The following is a 13,413-nucleotide window of genomic DNA, read 5'->3' on the forward strand; positions in this document are numbered from 1 at the left end:
GTAGGAGTGAGCAGTACCTGCCTGCCTGTCAAAAAATCCATCCTTCACTCACTTCATTCAGTAATTCTATCAATTAATCCCTTGGAGCTGTGATCACGGTACGTAAGCCTTCTTTTGGTTTTTGTTAAATACCGTTGTTATATGCATGGTCCAAAAATTATTCACACCCTTGAAACGAAGATCAGGCAAGCCGTCCATCGGATACAACCAGAGAATGTGAATTTGATCTTTGAAAATTGGCTTGAGTGGATGGGTTAATGCCAAGACAAATTATTTTATACCCCACTTCATTCAAATAAATTTACACTCCACAACTAAATAGCCCAAAGATTTGTTCTTTCTTATGAACAAATAAATGCTGAAATATGAATATGTCACGAACCCAACAGATGGGCTATCAGGTGTTAATTTTGCTGCAATAAATGTTATCCTTCATTATCGCGACAATAAATGTTGTGGGGTTAATCCAAATTCTTAACTTCTTAAAGGCTTTGCATATGTTGCAGGGAGTACCCATCTCAAAGAATCAATAAATGTTACAGCGAGAGAATCCATTTCATAGGATCAATAAATGACGATGTGGGAATCGAAATGAGCTGGAACTATTGGCAAAAACGAAACTGTTATAAGATTTATAAAATCTCAGAGGATAAGATGGCTCGGATACGTGTTTAGAATGCCCAAGGAGAGAAACACCTCGAAAGGTAGTTGAATTACGTCCTGTTGGAGACCGAAAAAGAGGACGCCGCAGAAAGAGATGGCTCGTAGGCTCGTTGAAAGCTAATCGTGCGGCGGTGTAGGAGAGATAGCCTTAGATAGATACAGATGGCGCAAGGTTGTGAATGAAGCAATGGTTTACCAAGGACTGTGATACTGAGAAGAAGAGCAAGAGTTGATAAATATTAAAGTGTTTATAATTATAACATATTTTACTCATAAGCAGTAAACTCTACACATTTTAATGGCACCTTCGGTTCGCTAACCGTCATTAGTGGTGAATAAATGAAGCAACTGGCATAAAAAAATTATGTTGACAGCACTGGAAAGGAGCGGCCAAAAATTACATATGCTTAGAAGCACTAAATAAGTATTATTAAGAGAGAATTGATACAGGACAACTTTTGTTTCTTCGACTCGTTACTTGTAATGCTCAGACTCCCTTAACACCCTTCGTGCTCTCGTTGCTCTCAATGTGGCTATTAACTTTAGATGAAAAACTAACCATTGCAGGATGTGTGAACACACCGGAAACATCAAAGAGAGAGAGAGAAATGTTGAAGCAACAAATTTGTCCCTGTATAAACCTGGTGTAACGAAACTTGCCAAATATCAGAAAAGAGAGTTGGCAGCATTGCGAATAGTGAGTTGTACCAGTTTTATGAAGTATAACCATACTCTCCAGTGGCGAATCTTGCTCGATAACTTTACAGTTGCTTTCACAAATGTTGCAAATTTTTCTGCAAGTGGGCAGAGATGTAGTGAATCGAAGACGCCTTACGGATTTCTTTAAGCCACTGCAACGAACATATATGACTTCCAAGTTGTAGAGTCCTTGTGAAGTAGCGGGCATTAGGTATACAAATTTAGAAGAAAATTACTTATCTGAAATTTAGCAAATGAACTGAATGATTTCACTGCTCTATACTTTGTTTGCTTCGTTTATTCTCCCTACATTTTGTTGCAAGCAGTACTTCACTAGATTCTGATAGGATTTTTCTAGTAGAATACGAGCTATCTTTTATGTCGAAATTTTTTCAGAAAATAGGGTCAAAACCTTAAACCACAAAAATAATAATAATACAGTGGATCCGCCGCTAACGAACAGCCCGCCTAACGAACCAAATTAAAAAAACCAATATTTTGATTAGCGATTAAAGTTTCATTCAGCCGATAGGGCTACAGTTGCAAGGTTTGGCCATCCAAAGCAAAATTGTGCTAGTAACTTTGGCTGCCACGTCAGCGGGGATTCGGCAGCCGAATTCTGCTCGCTCATTTCACATGTATTCATACACACGTGCAATGAGTTGTTGTTCTGAAGGCAACGAAGCAACATGAGTAAGAACTGTGTTGATTTTTGCGTATATCACCAACAAAATCTCAGTTTTTTTGTAAACAAACTGCGACCCATGTGATGTCAGCTAATCAGCTAATGCCTTCAAATTCGCTGAGAGAATGTAAATGATCTGATGTTGAGCACACAGAGTAATTACAGAATAATCGTGCGTGAGTACGTTGCACATATGCTTATATAATATATGTATATATAAGGTGAAGTCCAAAATAAACCAGACTGGCGTCATTAAAATTTTTTATCGCATTTTAACTGATCATTTGGGCTTACGAAAAGTCTGTACACGTTTCATTCCGCCCAAGTTAACTAAGGCCCAGAATTCAACATTCGAAAGACCTCATTAATGAGGCGAGAAAAGGCGAGAACTTCTTTTACAACATTGTAACTGGTGATGAAACGTGGTGTTTTCAACATGAACCTGGAACTAAGCGTCAAAGTACCGAATGGAAAGCCCCAGTCGAGCCACCACCCGAAAAATTGGGTTTGGAGAAGTCAAAAATCAAGGCGATGCTCATTTCTTTTTACGATTGCAAGGGAATTGTCCACAATGAGTTCGTGTCAATGAGCCAAATCGTCAATGCAATTTTCTGTCTTGGCGTTTCTATTCTATCTTGAAGCGTTTGTTGCATCGCATTCGTCGATTCGTCCTGAATACCGCGAAGGAGGAAACTGGCGCTTATTGCATGATAATGCACCATCTCATCAATCCACTCTACGGACTGATTTTTTGACTAGAAATCGCATTCTAACCATCAATCACTCACCGTGTTTGCCTGATATGGCTTCCTGTGACTCCTGCTTATTCGAAAAATCGCATTTAGCCATGAAAGAAAACCGTTTGGCTTCCGTAGAGGCCGCCCAAAAGTCTTGTGCCGACATCCTGGAGGGTATTCCGGTGAATGAACTGAAACACTCTTTCGAAAAACTTTTAGGTCGCGCAAGACAGTGTATCGAGGCCAGAGGAGACTATTTTGAATAAATCAACTCGTAGTTATTGGAACAAAGCTTCTGCCGTTTCTATTTTAGCTCAGTCTTATTAATTTTGGCCTTCACCTTGCACATTTGGCGCTTACTCTCTTTTTGGGTGTTTAGTTGAGCTCCACCTCCTATTTGAGGTGTTCATCTTGATTTGGTTCCACAAATGGAGAGACTTACAGTTGTACATCACACCAATTTCGTTACTTTCGGCGTTTGTTAGTTGAAAGTTCAACAAATGTATTTTGCTATTAGTAACTTTTTTTACTCATTTCTGTTACTTTGGTAATGCTCTTTTGCACCAATTGATTTATACAAATTTGATTCTTTACAAATACAATGTTAAACAAAAAACTAAAAAAATCGATATGAATCGATAATCGATATAATCGAAAAAAAGATTATTAATCAATCCAATAGACTTTTGACTGCAAAAATTACTTACTTACCTTTTTTTCACTTTTCGATATTTTAAACTTACACTTCGCGCCTGACCATTAAATGCCAACTGTCAAAAAGCTGACTATTATTTAGGCAACTACTGATCAAATTGCCAACCAAGAAACGAGGCAACGAGCTTTGTGTGGAGGCCCCTAATAAGATCTAGTGGCAATTCCATGATTAAATTTTTTCTGAAAATTGTTTTACTTAAAGGCTTGAGTATAATAAGAAAACTGAAAAATTAAAAAATAATAATAATAATTTGAGATTTACTCAGTGCAGAAAATTTTGGTATGGAATTTTTTTAACATTTTTATAATATTTTTTATTTTGTTTTATTTTTTGCATAGCAAATCTGCTTCCTAATAGACGCTTCGATCGGTTTATGAACGGACGTAGTACATGTAATAAGTAATCAAACGCTTCGCTAGAGCAGTATTTACCACAGACCTTTCACGAAAAAAATGGCGCTGTATTGGCCACGTCCTACGCGGAGGAAGCAGGGACTTAGACCAAGAACTGCCATTGACTGGAACTCTTCTGGTAGCCGTAGACATGGGAGACCAACAAATACCTAGTGACTACTTCTAGAACTGGAAATTCGCTACGTGAGCCTGAACTGGGGTGGAGTGAAAATTTGGCGTGGATACATATTTTTTGATTCCAACTTGGAACTTATGTATTAATAAAAATAGAAACATAAACTGTTTCTAATTGCTTCTGTCTGGTTCTCTGCGTGGTGAAGCTTCCTACCTGGGTTTAATTAGCAAAACGGATCTGAATTGTTGCCTCTTGTTATTATACTAAGCGTTTTTCATCCTTATTGGAAAACCCTGTGCATATTCTCAAACAAATCTACTTAGTTGCGGCATCAATTGAATGGCAAGAAAATTTTCATTACGCTATTTTGAGTTGCTGCCACAGCCATTCTATAAATTTATACGCTGCCGCTCACCCTCTGCATCCCACAGCACTGCTCGTGGAAGTAGACGCACACACATATATACACACACATATGTATATGTTGGCGTGCGTGCTCTCATCAACAATAAACAATTTTATAAATAAACATCGTTAAATGTTGCGCGACGCACCGGTTGCACTCAAATCCATTTAAATTTTGTTGCTCCACTGAACTCTGAATTCGCTATTTGAGTAGAAAAAATTAAAAAAAAAAAACAAAAAAAATCTCATTTGAAATCGCGATCACTGCTCAATCGGATTCTATGTAGAATTGTATTTGCCGCAGTGAAGAAGTGTTCCGTTGCAATAAGCGATTTTCGAGCTTCCTCAGCGTGAGTTTCCAGCGCCCGGACCGGATATTCAAGTTAATAAGTAAATTTTTCGACACAGTTTTGAATAGATAAAATCGAGAAATAGAGGCAAGAATTTTGAGTACTTCTAGAAGTGATATTAAAAAAATATATATTTTTGCTACAAATTAATGTGATCGGAAGTGAAAAATACTATTACAATGAAAATGAGGTTTTACAAAATAAATACAGCCTATAAATAAATGGAAATACACACATACATTCATACATTCATTTATATAAATAGAATTGTTTATATCAAAATGGTAAGTAGTCGATAGTCGAGCGCATTTTCCATTTCAAAATTGTGTGAAGTTTATGAATTTCAATAAAAATCCACCTTAAAGTATAAAAATATTATTGCGTGCAAAAATTTTTTTTAGTACAAAAAATGACAAAACGCGAAAAAAACACGAAATTCTCAAGTACAGTGCGTTCATCACACTTTATGGTGCAACCAGGCATGGATAGTGGTGATTTCAGCAATCCCTTCAAACTAAAGATTTTCGGAAAGAAAGTAGTTGCACAAGCAAAAACTCTTTGGAAAGTACTTTTTGAAAGTCAAATTTTACTTTCCATGGGCTGTTCGCACTATGTTGACCAATGCCTTCTCACAGCGCCTTTTGAAACTAAATCACTAGTGGGAGTTCGGATGTTTTGTTATCTTTCATTTGCTAAGAATATCTTTAATTTACTACTAGAAGAGACACGGATTGTGCAGAAAGGGTTACGATACGAAGAGTATAAGAAAATATCATACATATTTTCGAGATGATATTCTAGGCGGTCGCCGTAGTCGAATAGGCTTGTGGGTGACTACCATTCGGAATTCAGAGAGAACGAAGGTTCGAATCTCGGTGAAACACCTAAATTAAGAAAAAGATTTTTCTAACAGCGGTCGCCCCTGGGCAGGCAATGGCAAACCTCCGAGTGTATTTCTGCCATGAAAAGGCTCCTCATAAAAATATTAGCCGATCGGAGTCGCTTGAAACTGTAAGTTCCTCCATTTGTGGAACAACATCAAAACGCACACCACAAATAGGAGGAGGAGCGCGGCGAAATACTCAAAAGTGGTGTCCGCTCCAATTATATGTATACATACATATATTCTAGTTTGAGGAAAAAGAAATCCATTATTGTGCGCAAAGTTTTTTCACAAGTGGTTCAGACTGTTTTATGGGCGATCTTAAGCGCCTGGGCGATGCTACGACAACTAAATGACCGGTAAAATTTGATTATTTCAGTGATTTTATCAACATTTTCTTCAACATCAAAAATGCCTCAACAGAATCGACGAACCCAAAATTGCATGTAATTAGACTCCATAAACACCATTCACAATTTCAGCTGCCTGGCTTGGATTACTGCCTTTAGCAAAAAAAAACTGTAAAACGTACCGAATTTTCTCTTTGTTGACTTCCAGTGTTAACACCCTGTAACTCACAACTCAATAAAACAAACAAAAAAAAGCAAAAGAAATTGTTTTTGTGTGAAGTGTCACCATGGCAACGACCATAAACTTTAAATTGCTTGATCGATGCTTTGAAAAATATAGATCAGTACAGCCATCTACCGAGCAAATAATGGATTTTTTTCTCCCGAAAATAATATTTGCGATTGTTTTTTTTTAACGAGGAAGTGCGCCGGTTTTTCAAAGGTAGCATATATATACTAGGGATCAGCAGAAAGACTGATCTTTCCACCCTTTCACTGAGTGTTTCTTAAATTATTCGTGAGATATTTGTTTTCGTACTTTTGTAGTAACCGACTTTCTGCAAAAAGAAAAAAATAAACAAAAAAGCATAAGAACCCAAAATTATGAATGACCAGCAAGTGCCAATCGTTATCATAAGTTCCTAGAGTTCCAGTGTGAAATATACAGCCACAACGAATTTCTCTCATTCGTGTCTGTTTTACGCCAATCTCTTAACTGCATTTCAGCTAAGCCGCATTGCGCATGTATCTGACTTCAGATATTCGCTGGTCGTCCTCGTCTGCGGCTTTCTAATAGTATTGGCTTCTGCTGGGTTGTGGCCCATGAGCCAGCATTCGATATAGTATTTGTACAGAATATTCTGCGGACTTTTTATAGGCATCCGTTTACAAAGATTTGCCATATCCTCTTTATTCGGTTTTTGATATCATCGCTGCCTAAGTAGCACAAAGCTTGCACTTCTTCTAGATCAAAACCATTGAAAATTTGTTGCGTTTTTTCGAATATTGAATGCCGCACCGGCTCTCTTAGCTGCTTCTTGCACTGCTTGGATCTTCGCTGCCATGTCAAGGAAGTTGTGAGACAGTAGGCAGTCGTCACCTGCATAGTCGAGATCCGTTGAATAAATTTCGAGGGTGTATAGGTACGAACGCTTTTTGAATGTCTATAAAGGCAAGGTAAAGTGGAGTATTCCATTTAATGGACTGTCTAACGATAACTCGGACAAAGATCATAGATTTACCAGGTTTGCTCTTCAACTATGCTGAAAAAGGAAACGGGGAAGGGAACTTCGGCTGCCACGCCACTTGGGAGATTAAGCCGAATTGTGCACGATCATTTTACAATTATTCATGCACCCGTCCAATCAGTCGTTTCTCATATAACCCTAACACATGCCAAATTTTGTTGCACATCCCAAGTGACGTCAGCTCATCAGCTGATTCTGTCAAATTCGCTCAGAGCCGAATAACGATCAGCTAAATAGCACACCTTTAAAAATCTTTTCACCAAAGACTAATGTGGTCAATGAATGAATGGTTTACTCTAAAAACCTCTTCCTGTCTAAGCTCTGATTGCATTATGAAATGATTTTATTGAATACGCACAGCCCAGAGGATTTAAGAAACTACAACAGTTTAAACAAATTTTTTAGAAAATGCGAAAGAAGTTAAAAAAGGCTAGCTGAATTCTTTTACAGTGTTGTCTTCCAATAATGATAACTTTTTCAATTATTTATATATGATATAATCTTAAGATACCGTTAGGTATTACTTCCTAAAATTACACATAAAAAAAAAATAAATAAATTTAAAAAAAGTAACTTAAAAAGATATAAAAAAAAAATTATAATAATAATTAAAAAAAAATTAATAATATAAAAAAATATATACATTTTTGTTGGAATTCAGGGAATCCTGCTCCTTAGGGAGTATTTGAAACTTGAACGAGGTGTTAGTCTAGAATAAACAACAAAATTTGTAAACAGGCAGAATCCAACCAAAAGCAATAAACTATCATCCGATCATCGTGAGAGGCAAAGGCAGATCCAAACTGGCATGGCTACAAAACATCGCCTAAGACCTGAAGAGATTAAAGGTAAAAAACTGGAAGATGGAAGCTCTTGACCGAGTTAAAAGATCGTCGGAAGAAGATCGTTGAGGAAGCTAAATCTCACCCCGAGCTGTAATGCTGATGAATGAAGATGATGATGATGAGGCGGAAATGAATGCGACCTAATGAAAAGATTTTAGAATACCATCCTTGTTGTGTCTGACTGCACCTTTAGAAGGCCAACTGTAAGACAAAATCGAAAGTGCTTAGCTTCAATCCGTAACATACACACATACATAGGTATATACATTTGCATATGTGCGTGCTGCTTAACTAATATTTTCTCGTGCACTCGCAAATGCACATTTCCACATGCGTCTATTTACGTATGCACCTACTAAGTACGCATACATACATGTATTTGTGCAGCTACAACAAATGATCAAATGAATAGCCAGCGTCTGTTCAACATATGGCCCACATTACGTTCACTTTGCGCGCTCGTGATGTCAAAGTGAACTCTTTTTCGTTAAGAGTAGGTTGGCGCATAGCTGATTGTCTAAATGAGTTGGAATGGCCCTTTCCAATAGTTAACTCCAAAATATACATATTTATTTAAAAAATAACACAAATTACTAGCTTTACTATATTATACAGGGTGTTTTGTTACCGACTACAAGACCGACCGAAAGAGACCTAAAAGTTGAGATCTAACTCGTACGCCTGAGGAATGACAGCCATCATCATCATAAATTTCTAGAGTTCCAGTGAGGAGTATAGGGCCACAATGGCGGCCTTATCTCATTTTACCTTATCTCACTAGGAAGGCGTATCTAAAAAAATATTTAAAAAGGTATGAAAAAGGATTTATGTAAAAGTCTTATGCTTAAGGACCAAACGCAAGATTAATCTTATAGCCAGCAGACCGTCGACTCCCGTGACTTTTTTGCTCTTTAGCCGCTAATTCGCATCTCATCATAGTGGGTCCCGTTATCAGCGAAAGGTGGATTGGAATCTGTGCTTTCTCTGTGTCATCCACACTATCCACCAAGTTCGAGAAGTGTTCACTCCATGGCTTAAGTATGTTCTAGACGAACCAAAAACGCCCCGCTCTTAAAGCCTTTTGTTGGCCGCCAATCTCTCTGGTGAAAATTTCGGGCGTTTTTCCTATCGGCCAGGTTTTCAAGCTCTTCATATTTACATATTTCGGCCTCTCATTTCCTTTTGGGGGCAATGCGTCTCTCTTCCTTTCTCAATTCCTGGTTCCGTTCACACACGGCTCGGGTTGTGCTCGATCACAGCGTGATCCTAAAGCAGCGTACTTTCTTTCGGCGGCAGCGCAACATTCCTTGTCATTCTAATCGCCTTTTTGGGCTCAACGTAATAAGATTTCTTCCTCGGTGACGGTTTGCAGAGAGCGACAGGTGTGGCCCCACGGATCATGCATTCTTACGAGCAATACTTAGCAGCCTTAGAGTAAAGTCGAGAGCCGAGTAGCGATTGCCGCTTTTCGATGTGTATGTAAATAGTTAGATACACGGTTTTCGCTACACAGAGGCGTTTGCGGATTTTGGCTGCAATAATATTATCCCCCTGCGATAGCTGTTACAACCAAATAGTGCTTAGAAAGAAATTCAAACTAAACAGATTCCGTCCAGCCGTATGGTAGTTACTCGTAAACCAACTCAACTATCTCAACCGCCGGCGCTGAATAAATATGACGACGAACTTTCTGACTTGAAGTAGCAACAGTTTTGACGGGGGACAAACAACTAGAATGGTTCATGTACAGTTACTGACATTTTAGGTTCACAAACCTGATTCGAAGACCAACCTTGAATAAGCGAAGTTTGTGCAAACCGTTTGTTTTAGGGAGATATTTACCATAAACTACGATCATAGGGTGAGCATATGTGTGTATTTACGTACACCAAAGCACACAAATGTATGTTTGTAGAAATAAATTAGTGCGCGGTAGACAACTTGAAACAATATTTGCCCTTGTCTGTCGTTCGATGTGAGCGTGCAGCCTGTAGCACTGGGTTGATAATGGGTTTGGGTGTACTTAAAGAGTCACTAAAAGTCAGCAATCATGTGCACACATTCATGCATACATCTGTGTATTATAGCAAATGCGATCTTATTTTAGTAAATAGTTTTCTTGTTATAATCGTATTATCTGCTGCTGTCGTTGCATCTGCTGTCGCTGCTGCTACTGTTTTAGCAATCTTTTAAGCGACGCGATTCCATATTTATGGAGGGGTGTGCGTACTGAGTGTGTTCAATGGCCCGCGAATACGCGCAAAATTCTACCTACAAACAAGCAAAGAGTGGAACTGTCAAACAGACAGAAAGCTGGAGTGGCAGACCGGCAGATCGGTCGACGGGCACAATGACAGGCCAAGAGACTAACAACATGCATGCAACATATGGGTTTGCGGCTTGCAAAGCAAAGAAAAAAATTAAAAAAAAACCAAAACAAAAACAATTAAGAGAGATGCGGGAAGTACGGCTACACGCTGCCGAACTGAAATAAAACAGAAATTTGTGTGCAACGCACACACAGGCCAACACGTATGCATGCATACATACACACAAATACGTGCTATATGACAGCAGCAGGGATAGTTTATTTCGTTTAATTTCAGAAATTTTCGCTGTTGAAATGTATTCAAATTGAGTGTAATTGACGAGTGCGATTCGCTGCAGAATGAGCGTAAGTGCTGGCTGCCATTGTAACGAAAAGTATGCTCATACAAATATATTTCCACACGCGCATACTTACATGTGTATATGTGACTAGTTGGCAGCAGAGTCATGCGGGGCGTAAGTACATAGGAGATCGCCGGCAACACATCCGCGCTGCAGGCGCAGGCGTATAGCGGGCGTGAGCGTTGCTGCGGCGACGAGTACGAGCACAACGAGCACTACTGATCTGAGCATTTTTGAGTAGCATCCGAGGGCGTTTGCCGCAGGAAGAAAGCTGTTGCTTTAGCAGGCTGGTTGGCCGGACCCGAGCGCTAGCAGCATACAGTTTGGATAAAACGTTGCTCCAATTAGGAACAAATAGACGTGAAAGCGAACGCTCGGACGTGAACAATTCAATGCAGTAGCTAAAGTGTGGAAATGTGGAATTGTGGAATTGTGGTGGAACTGTGCCGGCCAAAGAGGCGGAGGATTGTGCCAGTGTGTGTGTGTGCAAACCCAAACGAGAGCATTTTTCAAATCAAGCAATCATTGCGCGCAGCTCTCTAATTGTGGGAAATGTGGAAAATCGAAATAGACAAATAGACGAGTGGAAGCAGAACTAGCGCGGGCATAAGTAGCGTGAACGGTAGCTTATGTATTTCGAGCTGCGAGTATGAAATGTAGCGAGCTGCAAATAAGTTTAGCATTTTTAAGTGTAAATCGTACACACTGCAGACTTTTTATATAGAATATATACATACAAATGTGTTTGGTATTCAAAAATTTCCATCAAGTTTTGCTAGAGGAAAAACGCAAAATAATTTTCGCCAAAAAATTGTGAATAATTTGTTTATACTATGTACGCGTGCGGTGGTGTGAAGAGCGTGAAAAACTTTCTCGGAATTCCAATAGCCGATAAACTTACAAATCTTTCGATAGCGCATTTATATAATAATCATCAAAGCGCAGTGTATGCGTGTGCTCGCCTACGAAGTAAATAAACTTAAAAGCATACACTTTTTATATCTACACACTCGCCCATAATCGACTAAATATTCGAGTGCCTACGAGAGTGTGTAGCTTGTGAATTCAAGAAATTCTTCAAAGCTCATACAAAAGCTACTATATAAATCCAGTGTGGATGCAGAAGACAGGAAGAGCAGCGCACACGCCGCCATTAAGGAAAGTCACCGGAAGTATGTGAGACATTTTAATTAATACTAAAAGTGATTTAAAGACCAACGAGGCAAATATGTTGACACGCACACACACACACCTTATATGCCGATGTATGTAGATATGTAGGTGCATGCATAAGTATATGTGTGTGTGAACGAATGGTCTATGTAAATATACAGCAGACAAATTTATTTGACTGTATACAGAAAAGCTGTGTGCGCGTTTGCCGAAAAGCGCAAGAAAACTATGCGAAAATATACCTACACACGCACATATATGTACACATTGTAAATAGAGCGAAATTGTGAATGAAATTCATTGAAAAAACACAAAAAAACTGATCGTGAATCCCAGCAAAATTTTCAATATATTTTTTTTTTTAAGCAGGTAAATGCGCCGCACAAATTCTAGAACTCAGCGTATGTTTTATTTAGGCAAAGAGTAATGAAAATCGAAATTTTGCGAAGTAATGGCCGAAGTGAAGATAAACAAATACTTTCACTGTATTTTGCCAAAATATGTTTTTTTTTGGCGCAGACATAAAAAACGAATATGTATACATTTTTCAACGCGTATACACATATACGAGGGTCGCTTGAAAGGTTCATGAAGGGTCAGAGGCATGATATTACGCGCGATGCGTTTCAATTTTAGAACAGCTTTTGGTAAAAAAAAAATTAAAAAAGCATGCAAACTCTTTGCAACTTTTTTGATGAAGGAATGAAGAACCAAATAAATATAGGGTTTTCCAAACGGTGGTCTTATTTTTCAAAGAAAAATTCTATATTTTAAAATAAATTATCGGATGTTTATTTAAATATAAAGAGGAAGGTATGTCGTTAATAGTGGAAAATAACTAGCCTCACGAATTCCATCTTTGAGGTCTTGAATCGACCCTATCGACCCTGGGCTGTTGGCGTAGACCTTCTCTTTCACGTGTCTCCAAAGAAAAAAATCTCAAGGTGTTAAATTACAAGATACTCGGCGGACCTCTTCGAGAGATAACATGGTCCGGAAACTTTTCCCGTAAAAGATCAATGGTTTCGTTGCTTGTGTGGCACGCAACGCCGTCTTGTTGAAAATAAACGTTGTCCAGATCAATACCATCCAATTGAGGCTATAAAAATCGTTAATCATCTCTCGATAGCGCAATCCATTCACCAATAACACCTGTTATTGGAAAAACCTTGATTTGATCTTTTTATTCCTATATGGATACATTCTGTCAAAAAAGTACCGGGAATTGTTCAATAAAACTCGAAATAATTGCTTAATCATCACAATTTATTTCGTCACCTTCAAAATATAGACTCCATTCGAAGCATATGCCAACGATTAGTCTAGCCATCAAAACACCTTTTAAACGTGTTTGAGGAGATCTTTTTCAGCTCCTTCAGCGAATTCTCCTTAATGACCTCTATCGACTCAAAGTGGCGTTCGCGGAGTGGCAATTTAAGTTTTGGGGAAATGGGAAAAGGTCA

General features: G+C 38.5%; 1 protein-coding gene across 2 annotated transcripts in view; it reads left to right on the top strand.

Moving 5' to 3' along the window:
• The first annotated feature begins 4,744 nt into the window (after positions 1 to 4,744).
• Positions 4,745 to 13,413, top strand: part of LOC128862704 (fibroblast growth factor receptor homolog 1) — a 28,237-nt gene continuing 19,568 nt past the window's right edge. Inside the window, exon 1 of one of the 2 annotated variants that reach the window (XM_054101374.1) lies at positions 4,745 to 5,066. The gene's annotated coding sequence lies outside the window, so the exon portion shown is untranslated. Of the gene's footprint in view, positions 5,067 to 11,065; positions 11,950 to 13,413 lie in introns of those variants that run through there. The other variant, XM_054101369.1, reaches the window with a different exon arrangement.

Source organism: Anastrepha ludens, chromosome 2 (genome assembly GCF_028408465.1).
Source record: "Anastrepha ludens isolate Willacy chromosome 2, idAnaLude1.1, whole genome shotgun sequence".
Classification (NCBI taxonomy): Eukaryota; Metazoa; Arthropoda; class Insecta; order Diptera; family Tephritidae; genus Anastrepha; species Anastrepha ludens.